Source organism: Cololabis saira, unplaced genomic scaffold (genome assembly GCF_033807715.1).
Source record: "Cololabis saira isolate AMF1-May2022 unplaced genomic scaffold, fColSai1.1 scf036, whole genome shotgun sequence".
Classification (NCBI taxonomy): domain Eukaryota; kingdom Metazoa; phylum Chordata; class Actinopteri; order Beloniformes; family Belonidae; genus Cololabis; species Cololabis saira.
Genome location: NW_026906200.1, coordinates 441,897 through 462,851, shown reverse-complemented (window position 1 = coordinate 462,851; position 20,955 = coordinate 441,897). Strand labels below are relative to the sequence as shown.

General features: G+C 52.4%; 9 non-coding genes across 9 annotated transcripts; all 9 read right to left on the bottom strand.

Moving 5' to 3' along the window:
• Positions 1-1,139: 1,139 nt before the first annotated feature.
• trnai-aau (transfer RNA isoleucine (anticodon AAU)) lies at positions 1,140-1,213 on the bottom strand. Its single transcript has one exon. It is a non-coding gene; the product is annotated as a tRNA-Ile (tRNA).
• A 2,414-nt stretch (positions 1,214-3,627) lies between these two features.
• On the bottom strand, positions 3,628-3,701 carry trnai-aau (transfer RNA isoleucine (anticodon AAU)). The gene has a single exon. It is a non-coding gene; the product is annotated as a tRNA-Ile (tRNA).
• Positions 3,702-6,068: 2,367 nt separating this feature from the next.
• Positions 6,069-6,142, bottom strand: trnai-aau (transfer RNA isoleucine (anticodon AAU)). The gene has a single exon. It is a non-coding gene; the product is annotated as a tRNA-Ile (tRNA).
• Positions 6,143-8,554: 2,412 nt separating this feature from the next.
• trnai-aau (transfer RNA isoleucine (anticodon AAU)) lies at positions 8,555-8,628 on the bottom strand. Its single transcript has one exon. It is a non-coding gene; the product is annotated as a tRNA-Ile (tRNA).
• Positions 8,629-10,622: 1,994 nt separating this feature from the next.
• trnai-aau (transfer RNA isoleucine (anticodon AAU)) lies at positions 10,623-10,696 on the bottom strand. The gene has a single exon. It is a non-coding gene; the product is annotated as a tRNA-Ile (tRNA).
• Positions 10,697-13,110: 2,414 nt separating this feature from the next.
• Positions 13,111-13,184, bottom strand: trnai-aau (transfer RNA isoleucine (anticodon AAU)). The gene has a single exon. It is a non-coding gene; the product is annotated as a tRNA-Ile (tRNA).
• A 2,368-nt stretch (positions 13,185-15,552) lies between these two features.
• On the bottom strand, positions 15,553-15,626 carry trnai-aau (transfer RNA isoleucine (anticodon AAU)). The gene has a single exon. It is a non-coding gene; the product is annotated as a tRNA-Ile (tRNA).
• Positions 15,627-18,015: 2,389 nt separating this feature from the next.
• On the bottom strand, positions 18,016-18,089 carry trnai-aau (transfer RNA isoleucine (anticodon AAU)). The gene has a single exon. It is a non-coding gene; the product is annotated as a tRNA-Ile (tRNA).
• Positions 18,090-20,129: 2,040 nt separating this feature from the next.
• On the bottom strand, positions 20,130-20,203 carry trnai-aau (transfer RNA isoleucine (anticodon AAU)). The gene has a single exon. It is a non-coding gene; the product is annotated as a tRNA-Ile (tRNA).
• Between the last annotated feature and the right edge of the window lie 752 nt (positions 20,204-20,955).

Below are 20,955 nucleotides of genomic sequence, written 5' to 3'. Positions count from 1 at the left end.
GGACTGGTGGTGATTTTGCTGGGGTCTGGTGGTGGAAGCTCCTGGGGTCTGGTGGTGGAAGCTCCTGGGGTCTGGTGGTGGAAGCTCTGGTGGTGGAAGCTCCTGGGGTCTGGTGGTGGAAGCTCCTTGGGTCTGGTGCTGGAAGCTCTGGTGGTGGAAGCTCCTGGGGTCTGGTGGTGGAAGCTCTGGTGGTGGAAACTCCTGGGGTCTGGTGGTGATTTTGCTGGGGTATGGTGGTGAATGCTCCTGAGGTCTGGTGGTGGAAGCTCCTGAGGTCTGGTGGTGGAAGCTCCAGGAGTCTGGTGGTGGAAGCTGGGGGTCGAGCTAGTGGGGTCTGGGGGTGGAAGCTGCTGGGGTCTGGTGGTGGAAGCTTCTGGGGTCTGGTGGTGGAAGCTGGGGGTCGAGCTAGTGGGGGATAACTGTCACAGACCTGGCTGAATCCATTTAGACTCTAGACCCCCTGTTTGGACCCTGACCAGACTTTGGGAACAGTGGGTGGTTCAGCAGAGTGGCGCAGCGGAAGCGTGCTGGGCCCATAACCCAGAGGTCGATGGATCGAAACCATCCTCTGCTAGATACAACTTCAGCTATATTATGAGTCTACTCGGGGACTGGTGGTGGAAGCTGGGGGTCTGGTGGTGGAAGCTCCTGTGTTCTGGTAGTGATTTTGCTGGGGTCTGGTGGTGAATGCTCCTGGGGTCTGGTGCTGGAAGCTCCAGGAGTCTGGTGATGGAAGCTCCTGGGTTGTGGTGGTGGAAGCTGGGGGTCGAGCTAGTGGGGTCTGGGGGTGGAAGCTGGGTGTCTGGTGGTGGAAGCTGGTGGGGTGCTCCTGGGGTCTGGTGGTAGAGACTTTTTTAAAGCTTGATGATTATACTTCATCACTGAGAGTTATGTGTATTCTCATTTTTTAAATGTTTTTTATGAAAAGTACTTTGATTTGTACATGAGATGTGTAATACAAATAAGCTTTCCTCACTTCATAAACTTAAATTCCTTATGTTTGAGTTATCTTTATTTCCTCTTAGCTTTAAGTCAGGTGATTATCAGACTTGACGAATTATTGTCGCACACCAAAGCTAACAATGGAACATACAATCTTTAGAGTCTGAAGTTTTTAAAGATATGCAGAGTAAGCAGTTTGGCCAGTATGGGGATTGAACCCATGACCTTGGCGTTATTAGCACCACGCTCTGACCTTCTGAGCTAACCGGCCTCAATGCTGGCGGCGCGTGTGTGTGTGTGTGTGAGCGAGCAGGTGGGTCCCCTGAGGGGAAAATACAAGAATGTGTGCGCGTGTGAACTTTTACATGTTGATCTTAACTTCACACTCAGATATACCATATACTTATCTATGGCAGATAACTGTCACAGACCTGGCTGAGTCCATTTAGACTCTAGACCCCCTGTTTGGACCCTGACCAGACTTTGGGAACAGTGGGTGGTTCAGCAGAGTGGCGCAGCGGAAGCGTGCTGGGCCCATAACCCAGAGGTCGATGGATCGAAACCATCCTCTGCTAGATACAACTTCAGCTACATTATGAGTCTACTGTGAGATACTACCCTTGTCTCATTTAATAACAAACATAAAGTGATGTCATTATTTGTACAACTCCTCATGACTATGTTAAGAAGTGTTTTGTTTAGTTTCCTGCAAAGTAAACATAGTGGGAAGTGTTTCTTTCCACATCTAATAGTGTACAAACTCAGAATTTCACACAGAGCCTATGAGAAGCATATGAGCGTTTACCATATTTAGTTACAACTACAAAACACTTAACTGACGTTTTATTCTTTATTACTGAACTAAATGTTTGTCCAGATGGAAGCAACAGTATTTGTTTCCTTGCACAAGCTGACCAAAGGTCCTAACAAAAGGTCCTGAAACCAGAACATGAGTGAAAAGCAATATACGCCTGAGCATCTGACAGAGTGCTGTCCATGGTACCAGGAGCGTCTGGGTGTTTAGGGTACCAGGGCCCTGGTCGTCCAAGTAAGCGGGCTGGCTCTTTCACTCCGGTGGCCGGTTGGGGGGGGGCTTAAGAGCGGGTCCCCGGGTTCGGACGGTGAGCCGGGTCTTTGGGTGGCTCCAGGTGAGCCGGGTTTTTTGGGCAGCGGGACGGTGAGCCGCGAGGCTGAGTGGCTTTCAGCGACGTGCTGCCTGTCAGTTTTTCTCCGGGTTGAAGGTCTTGTTTCGGGCCTGAGGCTAAGTGGCTCCGGACCGGCTGTGGTGTGTTTTTCTCTGGGCCGAGGGGAGGGGTAAGCGGATGTAAGCCCCGCGATTCTCGGCTGGATCTCCGCGGTCTCAGCGCCACGAGAATGCGGATGAAGCCCCCCGATTCTCGGCTCGGCTCGCCACGAGGCTCTGGTCGAGCTGGTCCGGGATTCCACGCACCTCCGGGGACTGGTGGTGGAAGCTGGGGGTCTGGTGGTTATGCTGCTGGGGACTGGTGGTGATTTTGCTGGGGTCTGGTGGTGGAAGCTCCTGGGGTCTGGTGGTGGAAGCTCCTGGGGTCTGGTGGTGGAAGCTCCTGGGGTCTGGTGGTGGAAGCTCCTGGGGTCTGGTGCTGGAAGCTCTGGTGGTGGAAGCTCCTGGGGTCTGGTGGTGGAAGCTCCTGGGGTCTGGTGCTGGAAGCTCTGGTGGTGGAAGCTCCTGGGGTCTGGTGGTGGAAGCTCTGGTGGTGGAAACTCCTGGGGTCTGGTGGTGATTTTGCTGGGGTATGGTGGTGAATGCTCCTGAGGTCTGGTGGTGGAAGCTCCTGAGGTCTGGTGGTGGAAGCTCCAGGAGTCTGGTGGTGGAAGCTGGGGGTCGAGCTAGTGGGGTCTGGGGGTGGAAGCTGCTGGGGTCTGGTGGTGGAAGCTTCTGGGGTCTGGTGGTGGAAGCTGGGGGTCGAGCTAGTGGGGGATAACTGTCACAGACCTGGCTGAATCCATTTAGACTCTAGACCCCCTGTTTGGACCCTGACCAGACTTTGGGAACAGTGGGTGGTTCAGCAGAGTGGCGCAGCGGAAGCGTGCTGGGCCCATAACCCAGAGGTCGATGGATCGAAACCATCCTCTGCTAGATACAACTTCAGCTATATTATGAGTCTACTCGGGGACTGGTGGTGGAAGCTGGGGGTCTGGTGGTGGAAGCTCCTGTGTTCTGGTAGTGATTTTGCTGGGGTCTGGTGGTGAATGCTCCTGGGGTCTGGTGCTGGAAGCTCCAGGAGTCTGGTGATGGAAGCTCCTGGGTTCTGGTGGTGGAAGCTGGGGGTCGAGCTAGTGGGGTCTGGGGGTGGAAACTGGGTGTCTGGTGGTGGAAGCTGCTGGGGTGCTCCTGGGGTCTGGTGGTAGAGACTTTTTTAAAGCTTGATGATTATACTTCATCACTGAGAGTTATGTGTATTCTCATTTTTTAAATGTTTTTTTATGAAAAGTACTTTGATTTGTACATGAGATGTGTAATACAAATAAGCTTTCCTCACTTCATAAACTTAAATTCCTTATGTTTGAGTTATCTTTATTTCCTCTTAGCTTTAAGTCAGGTGATTATCAGACTTGACGAATTATTGTCGCACACCAAAGCTAACAATGGAACATACAATCTTTAGAGTCTGAAGTTTTTAAAGATATGCAGAGTAAGCAGTTTGGCCAGTATGGGGATTGAACCCATGACCTTGGCGTTATTAGCACCACGCTCTGACCTTCTGAGCTAACCGGCCTCAATGCTGGCGGCGCGTGTGTGTGTGTGTGTGAGCGAGCAGGTGGGTCCCCTGAGGGGAAAATACAAGAATGTGTGCGCGTGTGAACTTTTACATGTTGATCTTAACATCACACTCAGATATACCATATACTTATCTATGGCAGATAACTGTCACAGACCTGGCTGAGTCCATTTAGACTCTAGACCCCCTGTTTGGACCCTGACCAGACTTTGGGAACAGTGGGTGGTTCAGCAGAGTGGCGCAGCGGAAGCGTGCTGGGCCCATAACCCAGAGGTCGATGGATCGAAACCATCCTCTGCTAGATACAACTTCAGCTACATTATGAGTCTACTGTGAGATACTACCCTTGTCTCATTTAATAACAAACATAAAGTGATGTCATTATTTTTACAACTCCTCATGACTATGTTAAGAAGTGTTTTGTTTAGTTTCCTGCAAAGTAAACATAGTGGGAAGTGTTTCTTTCCACATCTAATAGTGTACAAACTCAGAATTTCACACAGAGCCTATGAGAAGCATATGAGCGTTTACCATATTTAGTTACAACTACAAAACACTTAACTGACGTTTTATTCTTTATTACTGAACTAAATGTTTGTCCAGATGGAAGCAACAGTATTTGTTTCCTTGCACAAGCTGACCAAAGGTCCTAACAAAAGGTCCTGAAACCAGAACATGAGTGAAAAGCAATATACGCCTGAGCATCTGACAGAGTGCTGTCCATGGTACCAGGAGCGTCTGGGTGTTTAGGGTACCAGGGCCCTGGTCGTCCAAGTAAGCGGGCTGGCTCTTTCACTCCGGTGGCCGGTTGGGGGGGGGCTTAAGAGCGGGTCCCCGGGTTCGGACGGTGAGCCGGGTCTTTGGGTGGCTCCAGGTGAGCCGGGTTTTTTGGGCAGCGGGACGGTGAGCCGCGAGGCTGAGTGGCTTTCAGCGACGTGCTGCCTGTCAGTTTTTCTCCGGGTTGAAGGTCTTGTTTCGGGCCTGAGGCTAAGTGGCTCCGGACCGGCTGTGGTGTGTTTTTCTCTGGGCCGAGGGGAGGGGTAAGCGGATGTAAGCCCCGCGATTCTCGGCTGGATCTCCGCGGTCTCAGCGCCACGAGAATGCGGATGAAGCCCCCCGATTCTCGGCTCGGCTCGCCACGAGGCTCTGGTCGAGCTGGTCCGGGATTCCACGCACCTCCGGGGACTGGTGGTGGAAGCTGGGGGTCTGGTGGTTATGCTGCTGGGGACTGGTGGTGATTTTGCTGGGGTCTGGTGGTGGAAGCTCCTGGGGTCTGGTGGTGGAAGCTCCTGGGGTCTGGTGGTGGAAGCTCTGGTGGTGGAAGCTCCTGGGGTCTGGTGGTGGAAGCTCCTGGGGTCTGGTGCTGGAAGCTCTGGTGGTGGAAGCTCCTGGGGTCTGGTGGTGGAAGCTCTGGTGGTGGAAACTCCTGGGGTCTGGTGGTGATTTTGCTGGGGTATGGTGGTGAATGCTCCTGAGGTCTGGTGGTGGAAGCTCCTGAGGTCTGGTGGTGGAAGCTCCAGGAGTCTGGTGGTGGAAGCTGGGGGTCGAGCTAGTGGGGTCTGGGGGTGGAAGCTGCTGGGGTCTGGTGGTGGAAGCTTCTGGGGTCTGGTGGTGGAAGCTGGGGGTCGAGCTAGTGGGGGATAACTGTCACAGACCTGGCTGAATCCATTTAGACTCTAGACCCCCTGTTTGGACCCTGACCAGACTTTGGGAACAGTGGGTGGTTCAGCAGAGTGGCGCAGCGGAAGCGTGCTGGGCCCATAACCCAGAGGTCGATGGATCGAAACCATCCTCTGCTAGATACAACTTCAGCTATATTATGAGTCTACTCGGGGACTGGTGGTGGAAGCTGGGGGTCTGGTGGTGGAAGCTCCTGTGTTCTGGTAGTGATTTTGCTGGGGTCTGGTGGTGAATGCTCCTGGGGTCTGGTGCTGGAAGCTCCAGGAGTCTGGTGATGGAAGCTCCTGGGTTGTGGTGGTGGAAGCTGGGGGTCGAGCTAGTGGGGTCTGGGGGTGGAAGCTGGGTGTCTGGTGGTGGAAGCTGGTGGGGTGCTCCTGGGGTCTGGTGGTAGAGACTTTTTTAAAGCTTGATGATTATACTTCATCACTGAGAGTTATGTGTATTCTCATTTTTTAAATGTTTTTTATGAAAAGTACTTTGATTTGTACATGAGATGTGTAATACAAATAAGCTTTCCTCACTTCATAAACTTAAATTCCTTATGTTTGAGTTATCTTTATTTCCTCTTAGCTTTAAGTCAGGTGATTATCAGACTTGACGAATTATTGTCGCACACCAAAGCTAACAATGGAACATACAATCTTTAGAGTCTGAAGTTTTTAAAGATATGCAGAGTAAGCAGTTTGGCCAGTATGGGGATTGAACCCATGACCTTGGCGTTATTAGCACCACGCTCTGACCTTCTGAGCTAACCGGCCTCAATGCTGGCGGCGCGTGTGTGTGTGTGTGAGCGAGCAGGTGGGTCCCCTGAGGGGAAAATACAAGAATGTGTGCGCGTGTGAACATTTACATGTTGATCTTAACTTCACATTCAGATATACCATATACTTATCTATGGCAGATAACTGTCACAGACCTGGCTGAGTCCATTTAGACTCTAGACCCCCTGTTTGGACCCTGACCAGACTTTGGGAACAGTGGGTGGTTCAGCAGAGTGGCGCAGCGGAAGCGTGCTGGGCCCATAACCCAGAGGTCGATGGATCGAAACCATCCTCTGCTAGATACAACTTCAGCTACATTATGAGTCTACTGTGAGATACTACCCTTGTCTCATTTAATAACAAACATAAAGTGATGTCATTATTTGTACAACTCCTCATGACTATGTTAAGAAGTGTTTTGTTTAGTTTCCTGCAAAGTAAACATAGTGGGAAGTGTTTCTTTCCACATCTAATAGTGTACAAACTCAGAATTTCACACAGAGCCTATGAGAAGCATATGAGCGTTTACCATATTTAGTTACAACTACAAAACACTTAACTGACGTTTTATTCTTTATTACTGAACTAAATGTTTGTCCAGATGGAAGCAACAGTATTTGTTTCCTTGCACAAGCTGACCAAAGGTCCTAACAAAAGGTCCTGAAACCAGAACATGAGTGAAAAGCAATATACGCCTGAGCATCGGACAGAGTGCTGTCCATGGTACCAGGAGCGTCTGGGTGTTTAGGGTACCAGGGCCCTGGTCGTCCAAGTAAGCGGGCTGGCTCTTTCACTCCGGTGGCCGGTTGGGGGGGGGCTTAAGAGCGGGTCCCCGGGTTCGGACGGTGAGCCGGGTCTTTGGGTGGCTCCAGGTGAGCCGGGTTTTTTGGGCAGCGGGACGGTGAGCCGCGAGGCTGAGTGGCTTTCAGCGACGTGCTGCCTGTCAGTTTTTCTCCGGGTTGAAGGTCTTGTTTCGGGCCTGAGGCTAAGTGGCTCCGGACCGGCTGTGGTGTGTTTTTCTCTGGGCCGAGGGGAGGGGTAAGCGGATGTAAGCCCCGCGATTCTCGGCTGGATCTCCGCGGTCTCAGCGCCACGAGAATGCGGATGAAGCCCCCCGATTCTCGGCTCGGCTCGCCACGAGGCTCTGGTCGAGCTGGTCCGGGATTCCACGCACCTCCGGGGACTGGTGGTGGAAGCTGGGGGTCTGGTGGTTATGCTGCTGGGGACTGGTGGTGATTTTGCTGGGGTCTGGTGGTGGAAGCTCCTGGGGTCTGGTGGTGGAAGCTCCTGGGGTCTGGTGGTGGAAGCTCCTGGGGTCTGGTGGTGGAAGCTCCTGGGGTCTGGTGGTGGAAGCTCTGGTGGTGGAAGCTCCTGGGGTCTGGTGGTGGAAGCTCCTGGGGTCTGGTGCTGGAAGCTCTGGTGGTGGAGGCTCCTGGGGTCTGGTGGTGGAAGCTCTGGTGGTGGAAACTCCTGGGGTCTGGTGGTGATTTTGCTGGGGTATGGTGGTGAATGCTCCTGAGGTCTGGTGGTGGAAGCTCCTGAGGTCTGGTGGTGGAAGCTCCAGGAGTCTGGTGGTGGAAGCTGGGGGTCGAGCTAGTGGGGTCCGGGGGGTGGAAGCTGCTGGGGTCTGGTGGTGGAAGCTTCTGGGGTCTGGTGGTGGAAGCTGGGGGTCGAGCTAGTGGGGGATAACTGTCACAGACCTGGCTGAATCCATTTAGACTCTAGACCCCCTGTTTGGACCCTGACCAGACTTTGGGAACAGTGGGTGGTTCAGCAGAGTGGCGCAGCGGAAGCATGCTGGGCCCATAACCCAGAGGTCGATGGATCGAAACCATCCTCTGCTAGATACAACTTCAGCTATATTATGAGTCTACTCGGGGACTGGTGGTGGAAGCTGGGGGTCTGGTGGTGGAAGCTCCTGTGTTCTGGTAGTGATTTTGCTGGGGTCTGGTGGTGAATGCTCCTGGGGTCTGGTGCTGGAAGCTCCAGGAGTCTGGTGATGGAAGCTCCTGGGTTCTGGTGGTGGAAGCTGGGGGTCGAGCTAGTGGGGTCTGGGGGTGGAAGCTGGGTGTCTGGTGGTGGAAGCTGCTGGGGTGCTCCTGGGGTCTGGTGGTAGAGACTTTTTTAAAGCTTGATGATTATACTTCATCACTGAGAGTTATGTGTATTCTCATTTTTTAAATGTTTTTTATGAAAAGTACTTTGATTTGTACATGAGATGTGTAATACAAATAAGCTTTCCTCACTTCATAAACTTAAATTCCTTATGTTTGAGTTATCTTTATTTCCTCTTAGCTTTAAGTCAGGTGATTATCAGACTTGACGAATTATTGTCGCACACCAAAGCTAACAATGGAACATACAATCTTTAGAGTCTGAAGTTTTTAAAGATATGCAGAGTAAGCAGTTTGGCCAGTATGGGGATTGAACCCATGACCTTGGCGTTATTAGCACCACGCTCTGACCTTCTGAGCTAACCGGCCTCAATGCTGGCGGCGCGTGTGTGTGTGTGTGAGCGAGCAGGTGGGTCCCCTGAGGGGAAAATACAAGAATGTGTGCGCGTGTGAACTTTTACATGTTGATCTTAACTTCACACTCAGATATACCATATACTTATCTATGGCAGATAACTGTCACAGACCTGGCTGAGTCCATTTAGACTCTAGACCCCCTGTTTGGACCCTGACCAGACTTTGGGAACAGTGGGTGGTTCAGCAGAGTGGCGCAGCGGAAGCGTGCTGGGCCCATAACCCAGAAAGGTCCTAACAAAAGGTCCTGAAACCAGAACATGAGTGAAAAGCAATATACGCCTGAGCATCTGACAGAGTGCTGTCCATGGTACCAGGAGCGTCTGGGTGTTTAGGGTACCAGGGCCCTGGTCGTCCAAGTAAGCGGGCTGGCTCTTTCACTCCGGTGGCCGGTTGGGGGGGGGCTTAAGAGCGGGTCCCCGGGTTCGGACGGTGAGCCGGGTCTTTGGGTGGCTCCAGGTGAGCCGGGTTTTTTGGGCAGCGGGACGGTGAGCCGCGAGGCTGAGTGGCTTTCAGCGACGTGCTGCCTGTCAGTTTTTCTCCGGGTTGAAGGTCTTGTTTCGGGCCTGAGGCTAAGTGGCTCCGGACCGGCTGTGGTGTGTTTTTCTCTGGGCCGAGGGGAGGGGTAAGCGGATGTAAGCCCCGCGATTCTCGGCTGGATCTCCGCGGTCTCAGCGCCACGAGAATGCGGATGAAGCCCCCCGATTCTCGGCTCGGCTCGCCACGAGGCTCTGGTCGAGCTGGTCCGGGATTCCACGCACCTCCGGGGACTGGTGGTGGAAGCTGGGGGTCTGGTGGTTATGCTGCTGGGGACTGGTGGTGATTTTGCTGGGGTCTGGTGGTGGAAGCTCCTGGGGTCTGGTGGTGGAAGCTCCTGGGGTCTGGTGGTGGAAGCTCTGGTGGTGGAAGCTCCTGGGGTCTGGTGGTGGAAGCTCCTGGGGTCTGGTGCTGGAAGCTCTGGTGGTGGAAGCTCCTGGGGTCTGGTGGTGGAAGCTCTGGTGGTGGAAACTCCTGGGGTCTGGTGGTGATTTTGCTGGGGTATGGTGGTGAATGCTCCTGAGGTCTGGTGGTGGAAGCTCCTGAGGTCTGGTGGTGGAAGCTCCAGGAGTCTGGTGGTGGAAGCTGGGGGTCGAGCTAGTGGGGTCTGGGGGTGGAAGCTGCTGGGGTCTGGTGGTGGAAGCTTCTGGGGTCTGGTGGTGGAAGCTGGGGGTCGAGCTAGTGGGGGATAACTGTCACAGACCTGGCTGAATCCATTTAGACTCTAGACCCCCTGTTTGGACCCTGACCAGACTTTGGGAACAGTGGGTGGTTCAGCAGAGTGGCGCAGCGGAAGCGTGCTGGGCCCATAACCCAGAGGTCGATGGATCGAAACCATCCTCTGCTAGATACAACTTCAGCTATATTATGAGTCTACTCGGGGACTGGTGGTGGAAGCTGGGGGTCTGGTGGTGGAAGCTCCTGTGTTCTGGTAGTGATTTTGCTGGGGTCTGGTGGTGAATGCTCCTGGGGTCTGGTGCTGGAAGCTCCAGGAGTCTGGTGATGGAAGCTCCTGGGTTGTGGTGGTGGAAGCTGGGGGTCGAGCTAGTGGGGTCTGGGGGTGGAAGCTGGGTGTCTGGTGGTGGAAGCTGGTGGGGTGCTCCTGGGGTCTGGTGGTAGAGACTTTTTTAAAGCTTGATGATTATACTTCATCACTGAGAGTTATGTGTATTCTCATTTTTTAAATGTTTTTTATGAAAAGTACTTTGATTTGTACATGAGATGTGTAATACAAATAAGCTTTCCTCACTTCATAAACTTAAATTCCTTATGTTTGAGTTATCTTTATTTCCTCTTAGCTTTAAGTCAGGTGATTATCAGACTTGACGAATTATTGTCGCACACCAAAGCTAACAATGGAACATACAATCTTTAGAGTCTGAAGTTTTTAAAGATATGCAGAGTAAGCAGTTTGGCCAGTATGGGGATTGAACCCATGACCTTGGCGTTATTAGCACCACGCTCTGACCTTCTGAGCTAACCGGCCTCAATGCTGGCGGCGCGTGTGTGTGTGTGTGTGAGCGAGCAGGTGGGTCCCCTGAGGGGAAAATACAAGAATGTGTGCGCGTGTGAACTTTTACATGTTGATCTTAACTTCACACTCAGATATACCATATACTTATCTATGGCAGATAACTGTCACAGACCTGGCTGAGTCCATTTAGACTCTAGACCCCCTGTTTGGACCCTGACCAGACTTTGGGAACAGTGGGTGGTTCAGCAGAGTGGCGCAGCGGAAGCGTGCTGGGCCCATAACCCAGAGGTCGATGGATCGAAACCATCCTCTGCTAGATACAACTTCAGCTACATTATGAGTCTACTGTGAGATACTACCCTTGTCTCATTTAATAACAAACATAAAGTGATGTCATTATTTGTACAACTCCTCATGACTATGTTAAGAAGTGTTTTGTTTAGTTTCCTGCAAAGTAAACATAGTGGGAAGTGTTTCTTTCCACATCTAATAGTGTACAAACTCAGAATTTCACACAGAGCCTATGAGAAGCATATGAGCGTTTACCATATTTAGTTACAACTACAAAACACTTAACTGACGTTTTATTCTTTATTACTGAACTAAATGTTTGTCCAGATGGAAGCAACAGTATTTGTTTCCTTGCACAAGCTGACCAAAGGTCCTAACAAAAGGTCCTGAAACCAGAACATGAGTGAAAAGCAATATACGCCTGAGCATCTGACAGAGTGCTGTCCATGGTACCAGGAGCGTCTGGGTGTTTAGGGTACCAGGGCCCTGGTCGTCCAAGTAAGCGGGCTGGCTCTTTCACTCCGGTGGCCGGTTGGGGGGGGGCTTAAGAGCGGGTCCCCGGGTTCGGACGGTGAGCCGGGTCTTTGGGTGGCTCCAGGTGAGCCGGGTTTTTTGGGCAGCGGGACGGTGAGCCGCGAGGCTGAGTGGCTTTCAGCGACGTGCTGCCTGTCAGTTTTTCTCCGGGTTGAAGGTCTTGTTTCGGGCCTGAGGCTAAGTGGCTCCGGACCGGCTGTGGTGTGTTTTTCTCTGGGCCGAGGGGAGGGGTAAGCGGATGTAAGCCCCGCGATTCTCGGCTGGATCTCCGCGGTCTCAGCGCCACGAGAATGCGGATGAAGCCCCCCGATTCTCGGCTCGGCTCGCCACGAGGCTCTGGTCGAGCTGGTCCGGGATTCCACGCACCTCCGGGGACTGGTGGTGGAAGCTGGGGGTCTGGTGGTTATGCTGCTGGGGACTGGTGGTGATTTTGCTGGGGTCTGGTGGTGGAAGCTCCTGGGGTCTGGTGGTGGAAGCTCCTGGGGTCTGGTGGTGGAAGCTCCTGGGGTCTGGTGGTGGAAGCTCCTGGGGTCTGGTGCTGGAAGCTCTGGTGGTGGAAGCTCCTGGGGTCTGGTGGTGGAAGCTCCTGGGGTCTGGTGCTGGAAGCTCTGGTGGTGGAAGCTCCTGGGGTCTGGTGGTGGAAGCTCTGGTGGTGGAAACTCCTGGGGTCTGGTGGTGATTTTGCTGGGGTATGGTGGTGAATGCTCCTGAGGTCTGGTGGTGGAAGCTCCTGAGGTCTGGTGGTGGAAGCTCCAGGAGTCTGGTGGTGGAAGCTGGGGGTCGAGCTAGTGGGGTCTGGGGGTGGAAGCTGCTGGGGTCTGGTGGTGGAAGCTTCTGGGGTCTGGTGGTGGAAGCTGGGGGTCGAGCTAGTGGGGGATAACTGTCACAGACCTGGCTGAATCCATTTAGACTCTAGACCCCCTGTTTGGACCCTGACCAGACTTTGGGAACAGTGGGTGGTTCAGCAGAGTGGCGCAGCGGAAGCGTGCTGGGCCCATAACCCAGAGGTCGATGGATCGAAACCATCCTCTGCTAGATACAACTTCAGCTATATTATGAGTCTACTCGGGGACTGGTGGTGGAAGCTGGGGGTCTGGTGGTGGAAGCTCCTGTGTTCTGGTAGTGATTTTGCTGGGGTCTGGTGGTGAATGCTCCTGGGGTCTGGTGCTGGAAGCTCCAGGAGTCTGGTGATGGAAGCTCCTGGGTTCTGGTGGTGGAAGCTGGGGGTCGAGCTAGTGGGGTCTGGGGGTGGAAACTGGGTGTCTGGTGGTGGAAGCTGCTGGGGTGCTCCTGGGGTCTGGTGGTAGAGACTTTTTTAAAGCTTGATGATTATACTTCATCACTGAGAGTTATGTGTATTCTCATTTTTTAAATGTTTTTTTATGAAAAGTACTTTGATTTGTACATGAGATGTGTAATACAAATAAGCTTTCCTCACTTCATAAACTTAAATTCCTTATGTTTGAGTTATCTTTATTTCCTCTTAGCTTTAAGTCAGGTGATTATCAGACTTGACGAATTATTGTCGCACACCAAAGCTAACAATGGAACATACAATCTTTAGAGTCTGAAGTTTTTAAAGATATGCAGAGTAAGCAGTTTGGCCAGTATGGGGATTGAACCCATGACCTTGGCGTTATTAGCACCACGCTCTGACCTTCTGAGCTAACCGGCCTCAATGCTGGCGGCGCGTGTGTGTGTGTGTGTGAGCGAGCAGGTGGGTCCCCTGAGGGGAAAATACAAGAATGTGTGCGCGTGTGAACTTTTACATGTTGATCTTAACATCACACTCAGATATACCATATACTTATCTATGGCAGATAACTGTCACAGACCTGGCTGAGTCCATTTAGACTCTAGACCCCCTGTTTGGACCCTGACCAGACTTTGGGAACAGTGGGTGGTTCAGCAGAGTGGCGCAGCGGAAGCGTGCTGGGCCCATAACCCAGAGGTCGATGGATCGAAACCATCCTCTGCTAGATACAACTTCAGCTACATTATGAGTCTACTGTGAGATACTACCCTTGTCTCATTTAATAACAAACATAAAGTGATGTCATTATTTTTACAACTCCTCATGACTATGTTAAGAAGTGTTTTGTTTAGTTTCCTGCAAAGTAAACATAGTGGGAAGTGTTTCTTTCCACATCTAATAGTGTACAAACTCAGAATTTCACACAGAGCCTATGAGAAGCATATGAGCGTTTACCATATTTAGTTACAACTACAAAACACTTAACTGACGTTTTATTCTTTATTACTGAACTAAATGTTTGTCCAGATGGAAGCAACAGTATTTGTTTCCTTGCACAAGCTGACCAAAGGTCCTAACAAAAGGTCCTGAAACCAGAACATGAGTGAAAAGCAATATACGCCTGAGCATCTGACAGAGTGCTGTCCATGGTACCAGGAGCGTCTGGGTGTTTAGGGTACCAGGGCCCTGGTCGTCCAAGTAAGCGGGCTGGCTCTTTCACTCCGGTGGCCGGTTGGGGGGGGGGCTTAAGAGCGGGTCCCCGGGTTCGGACGGTGAGCCGGGTCTTTGGGTGGCTCCAGGTGAGCCGGGTTTTTTGGGCAGCGGGACGGTGAGCCGCGAGGCTGAGTGGCTTTCAGCGACGTGCTGCCTGTCAGTTTTTCTCCGGGTTGAAGGTCTTGTTTCGGGCCTGAGGCTAAGTGGCTCCGGACCGGCTGTGGTGTGTTTTTCTCTGGGCCGAGGGGAGGGGTAAGCGGATGTAAGCCCCGCGATTCTCGGCTGGATCTCCGCGGTCTCAGCGCCACGAGAATGCGGATGAAGCCCCCCGATTCTCGGCTCGGCTCGCCACGAGGCTCTGGTCGAGCTGGTCCGGGATTCCACGCACCTCCGGGGACTGGTGGTGGAAGCTGGGGGTCTGGTGGTTATGCTGCTGGGGACTGGTGGTGATTTTGCTGGGGTCTGGTGGTGGAAGCTCCTGGGGTCTGGTGGTGGAAGCTCCTGGGGTCTGGTGGTGGAAGCTCTGGTGGTGGAAGCTCCTGGGGTCTGGTGGTGGAAGCTCCTGGGGTCTGGTGCTGGAAGCTCTGGTGGTGGAAGCTCCTGGGGTCTGGTGGTGGAAGCTCTGGTGGTGGAAACTCCTGGGGTCTGGTGGTGATTTTGCTGGGGTATGGTGGTGAATGCTCCTGAGGTCTGGTGGTGGAAGCTCCTGAGGTCTGGTGGTGGAAGCTCCAGGAGTCTGGTGGTGGAAGCTGGGGGTCGAGCTAGTGGGGTCTGGGGGTGGAAGCTGCTGGGGTCTGGTGGTGGAAGCTTCTGGGGTCTGGTGGTGGAAGCTGGGGGTCGAGCTAGTGGGGGATAACTGTCACAGACCTGGCTGAATCCATTTAGACTCTAGACCCCCTGTTTGGACCCTGACCAGACTTTGGGAACAGTGGGTGGTTCAGCAGAGTGGCGCAGCGGAAGCGTGCTGGGCCCATAACCCAGAGGTCGATGGATCGAAACCATCCTCTGCTAGATACAACTTCAGCTATATTATGAGTCTACTCGGGGACTGGTGGTGGAAGCTGGGGGTCTGGTGGTGGAAGCTCCTGTGTTCTGGTAGTGATTTTGCTGGGGTCTGGTGGTGAATGCTCCTGGGGTCTGGTGCTGGAAGCTCCAGGAGTCTGGTGATGGAAGCTCCTGGGTTGTGGTGGTGGAAGCTGGGGGTCGAGCTAGTGGGGTCTGGGGGTGGAAGCTGGGTGTCTGGTGGTGGAAGCTGGTGGGGTGCTCCTGGGGTCTGGTGGTAGAGACTTTTTTAAAGCTTGATGATTATACTTCATCACTGAGAGTTATGTGTATTCTCATTTTTTAAATGTTTTTTATGAAAAGTACTTTGATTTGTACATGAGATGTGTAATACAAATAAGCTTTCCTCACTTCATAAACTTAAATTCCTTATGTTTGAGTTATCTTTATTTCCTCTTAGCTTTAAGTCAGGTGATTATCAGACTTGACGAATTATTGTCGCACACCAAAGCTAACAATGGAACATACAATCTTTAGAGTCTGAAGTTTTTAAAGATATGCAGAGTAAGCAGTTTGGCCAGTATGGGGATTGAACCCATGACCTTGGCGTTATTAGCACCACGCTCTGACCTTCTGAGCTAACCGGCCTCAATGCTGGCGGCGCGTGTGTGTGTGTGTGAGCGAGCAGGTGGGTCCCCTGAGGGGAAAATACAAGAATGTGTGCGCGTGTGAACATTTACATGTTGATCTTAACTTCACATTCAGATATACCATATACTTATCTATGGCAGATAACTGTCACAGACCTGGCTGAGTCCATTTAGACTCTAGACCCCCTGTTTGGACCCTGACCAGACTTTGGGAACAGTGGGTGGTTCAGCAGAGTGGCGCAGCGGAAGCGTGCTGGGCCCATAACCCAGAGGTCGATGGATCGAAACCATCCTCTGCTAGATACAACTTCAGCTACATTATGAGTCTACTGTGAGATACTACCCTTGTCTCATTTAATAACAAACATAAAGTGATGTCATTATTTGTACAACTCCTCATGACTATGTTAAGAAGTGTTTTGTTTAGTTTCCTGCAAAGTAAACATAGTGGGAAGTGTTTCTTTCCACATCTAATAGTGTACAAACTCAGAATTTCACACAGAGCCTATGAGAAGCATATGAGCGTTTACCATATTTAGTTACAACTACAAAACACTTAACTGACGTTTTATTCTTTATTACTGAACTAAATGTTTGTCCAGATGGAAGCAACAGTATTTGTTTCCTTGCACAAGCTGACCAAAGGTCCTAACAAAAGGTCCTGAAACCAGAACATGAGTGAAAAGCAATATACGCCTGAGCATCGGACAGAGTGCTGTCCATGGTACCAGGAGCGTCTGGGTGTTTAGGGTACCAGGGCCCTGGTCGTCCAAGTAAGCGGGCTGGCTCTTTCACTCCGGTGGCCGGTTGGGGGGGGGCTTAAGAGCGGGTCCCCGGGTTCGGACGGTGAGCCGGGTCTTTGGGTGGCTCCAGGTGAGCCGGGTTTTTTGGGCAGCGGGACGGTGAGCCGCGAGGCTGAGTGGCTTTCAGCGACGTGCTGCCTGTCAGTTTTTCTCCGGGTTGAAGGTCTTGTTTCGGGCCTGAGGCTAAGTGGCTCCGGACCGGCTGTGGTGTGTTTTTCTCTGGGCCGAGGGGAGGGGTAAGCGGATGTAAGCCCCGCGATTCTCGGCTGGATCTCCGCGGTCTCAGCGCCACGAGAATGCGGATGAAGCCCCCCGATTCTCGGCTCGGCTCGCCACGAGGCTCTGGTCGAGCTGGTCCGGGATTCCACGCACCTCCGGGGACTGGTGGTGGAAGCTGGGGGTCTGGTGGTTATGCTGCTGGGGACTGGTGGTGATTTTGCTGGGGTCTGGTGGTGGAAGCTCCTGGGGTCTGGTGGTGGAAGCTCCTGGGGTCTGGTGGTGGAAGCTCCTGGGGTCTGGTGGTGGAAGCTCTGGTGGTGGAAGCTCCTGGGGTCTGGTGGTGGAAGCTCCTGGGGTCTGGTGCTGGAAGCTCTGGTGGTGGAGGCTCCTGGGGTCTGGTGGTGGAAGCTCTGGTGGTGGAAACTCCTGGGGTCTGGTGGTGATTTTGCTGGGGTATGGTGGTGAATGCTCCTGAGGTCTGGTGGTGGAAGCTCCTGAGGTCTGGTGGTGGAAGCTCCAGGAGTCTGGTGGTGGAAGCTGGGGGTCGAGCTAGTGGGGTCCGGGGGGTGGAAGCTGCTGGGGTCTGGTGGTGGAAGCTTCTGGGGTCTGGTGGTGGAAGCTGGGGGTCGAGCTAGTGGGGGATAACTGTCACAGACCTGGCTGAATCCATTTAGACTCTAGACCCCCTGTTTGGACCCTGACCAGACTTTGGGAACAGTGGGTGGTTCAGCAGAGTGGCGCAGCGGAAGCGTGCTGGGCCCATAACCCAGAGGTCGATGGATCGAAACCATCCTCTGCTAGATACAACTTCAGCTATATTATGAGTCTACTCGGGGACTGGTGGTGGAAGCTGGGGGTCTGGTGGTGGAAGCTCCTGTGTTCTGGTAGTGATTTTGCTGGGGTCTGGTGGTGAATGCTCCTGGGGTCTGGTGCTGGAAGCTCCAGGAGTCTGGTGATGGAAGCTCCTGGGTTCTGGTGGTGGAAGCTGGGGGTCGAGCTAGTGGGGTCTGGGGGTGGAAGCTGGGTGTCTGGTGGTGGAAGCTGCTGGGGTGCTCCTGGGGTCTGGTGGTAGAGACTTTTTTAAAGCTTGATGATTATACTTCATCACTGAGAGTTATGTGTATTCTCATTTTTTAAATGTTTTTTATGAAAAGTACTTTGATTTGTACATGAGATGTGTAATACAAATAAGCTTTCCTCACTTCATAAACTTAAATTCCTTATGTTTGAGTTATCTTTATTTCCTCTTAGCTTTAAGTCAGGTGATTATCAGACTTGACGAATTATTGTCGCACACCAAAGCTAACAATGGAACATACAATCTTTAGAGTCTGAAGTTTTTAAAGATATGCAGAGTAAGCAGTTTGGCCAGTATGGGGATTGAACCCATGACCTTGGCGTTATTAGCACCACGCTCTGACCTTCTGAGCTAACCGGCCTCAATGCTGGCGGCGCGTGTGTGTGTGTGTGAGCGAGCAGGTGGGTCCCCTGAGGGGAAAATACAAGAATGTGTGCGCGTGTGAACTTTTACATGTTGATCTTAACTTCACACTCAGATATACCATATACTTATCTATGGCAGATAACTGTCACAGACCTGGCTGAGTCCATTTAGACTCTAGACCCCCTGTTTGGACCCTGACCAGACTTTGGGAACAGTGGGTGGTTCAGCAGAGTGGCGCAGCGGAAGCGTGCTGGGCCCATAACCCAGAAAGGTCCTAACAAAAGGTCCTGAAACCAGAACATGAGTGAAAAGCAATATACGCCTGAGCATCTGACAGAGTGCTGTCCATGGTACCAGGAGCGTCTGGGTGTTTAGGGTACCAGGGCCCTGGTCGTCCAAGTAAGCGGGCTGGCTCTTTCACTCCGGTGGCCGGTTGGGGGGGGGCTTAAGAGCGGGTCCCCGGGTTCGGACGGTGAGCCGGGTCTTTGGGTGGCTCCAGGTGAGCCGGGTTTTTTGGGCAGCGGGACGGTGAGCCGCGAGGCTGAGTGGCTTTCAGCGACGTGCTGCCTGTCAGTTTTTCTCCGGGTTGAAGGTCTTGTTTCGGGCCTGAGGCTAAGTGGCTCCGGACCGGCTGTGGTGTGTTTTTCTCTGGGCCGAGGGGAGGGGTAAGCGGATGTAAGCCCCGCGATTCTCGGCTGGATCTCCGCGGTCTCAGCGCCACGAGAATGCGGATGAAGCCCCCCGATTCTCGGCTCGGCTCGCCACGAGGCTCTGGTCGAGCTGGTCCGGGATTCCACGCACCTCCGGGGACTGGTGGTGGAAGCTGGGGGTCTGGTGGTTATGCTGCTGGGGACTGGTGGTGATTTTGCTGGGGTCTGGTGGTGGAAGCTCCTGGGGTCTGGTGGTGGAAGCTCCTGGGGTCTGGTGGTGGAAGCTCCTGGGGTCTGGTGGTGGAAGCTCCTGGGGTCTGGTGGTGGAAGCTCTGGTGGTGGAAGCTCCTGGGGTCTGGTGGTGGAAGCTCCTGGGGTCTGGTGCTGGAAGCTCTGGTGGTGGAAGCTCCTGGGGTCTGGTGGTGGAAGCTCTGGTGGTGGAAACTCCTGGGGTCTGGTGGTGATTTTGCTGGGGTATGGTGGTGAATGCTCCTGAGGTCTGGTGGTGGAAGCTCCTGAGGTCTGGTGGTGGAAGCTCCAGGAGTCTGGTGGTGGAAGCTGGGGGTCGAGCTAGTGGGGTCTGGGGGTGGAAGCTGCTGGGGTCTGGTGGTGGAAGCTTCTGGGGTCTGGTGGTGGAAGCTGGGGGTCGAGCTAGTGGGGGATAACTGTCACAGACCTGGCTGAATCCATTTAGACTCTAGACCCCCTGTTTGGACCCTGACCAGACTTTGGGAACAGTGGGTGGTTCAGCAGAGTGGCGCAGCGGAAGCGTGCTGGGCCCATAACCCAGAGGTCGATGGATCGAAACCATCCTCTGCTAGATACAACTTCAGCTATATTATGAGTCTACTCGGGGACTGGTGGTGGAAGCTGGGGGTCTGGTGGTGGAAGCTCCTGTGTTCTGGTAGTGATTTTGCTGGGGTCTGGTGGTGAATGCTCCTGGGGTCTGGTGCTGGAAGCTCCAGGAGTCTGGTGATGGAAGCTCCTGGGTTGTGGTGGTGGAAGCTGGGGGTCGAGCTAGTGGGGTCTGGGGGTGGAAGCTGGGTGTCTGGTGGTGGAAGCTGGTGGGGTGCTCCTGGGGTCTGGTGGTAGAGACTTTTTTAAAGCTTGATGATTATACTTCATCACTGAGAGTTATGTGTATTCTCATTTTTTAAATGTTTTTTATGAAAAGTACTTTGATTTGTACATGAGATGTGTAATACAAATAAGCTTTCCTCACTTCATAAACTTAAATTCCTTATGTTTGAGTTATCTTTATTTCCTCTTAGCTTTAAGTCAGGTGATTATCAGACTTGACGAATTATTGTCGCACACCAAAGCTAACAATGGAACATACAATCTTTAGAGTCTGAAGTTTTTAAAGATATGCAGAGTAAGCAGTTTGGCCAGTATGGGGATTGAACCCATGACCTTGGCGTTATTAGCACCACGCTCTGACCTTCTGAGCTAACCGGCCTCAATGCTGGCGGCGCGTGTGTGTGTGTGTGAGCGAGCAGGTGGGTCCCCTGAGGGGAAAATACAAGAATGTGTGCGCGTGTGAACATTTACATGTTGATCTTAACTTCACATTCAGATATACCATATACTTATCTATGGCAGATAACTGTCACAGACCTGGCTGAGTCCATTTAGACTCTAGACCCCCTGTTTGGACCCTGACCAGACTTTGGGAACAGTGGGTGGTTCAGCAGAGTGGCGCAGCGGAAGCGTGCTGGGCCCATAACCCAGAGGTCGATGGATCGAAACCATCCTCTGCTAGATACAACTTCAGCTACATTATGAGTCTACTGTGAGATACTACCCTTGTCTCATTTAATAACAAACATAAAGTGATGTCATTATTTGTACAACTCCTCATGACTATGTTAAGAAGTGTTTTGTTTAGTTTCCTGCAAAGTAAACATAGTGGGAAGTGTTTCTTTCCACATCTAATAGTGTACAAACTCAGAATTTCACACAGAGCCTATGAGAAGCATATGAGCGTTTACCATATTTAGTTACAACTACAAAACACTTAACTGACGTTTTATTCTTTATTACTGAACTAAATGTTTGTCCAGATGGAAGCAACAGTATTTGTTTCCTTGCACAAGCTGACCAAAGGTCCTAACAAAAGGTCCTGAAACCAGAACATGAGTGAAAAGCAATATACGCCTGAGCATCGGACAGAGTGCTGTCCATGGTACCAGGAGCGTCTGGGTGTTTAGG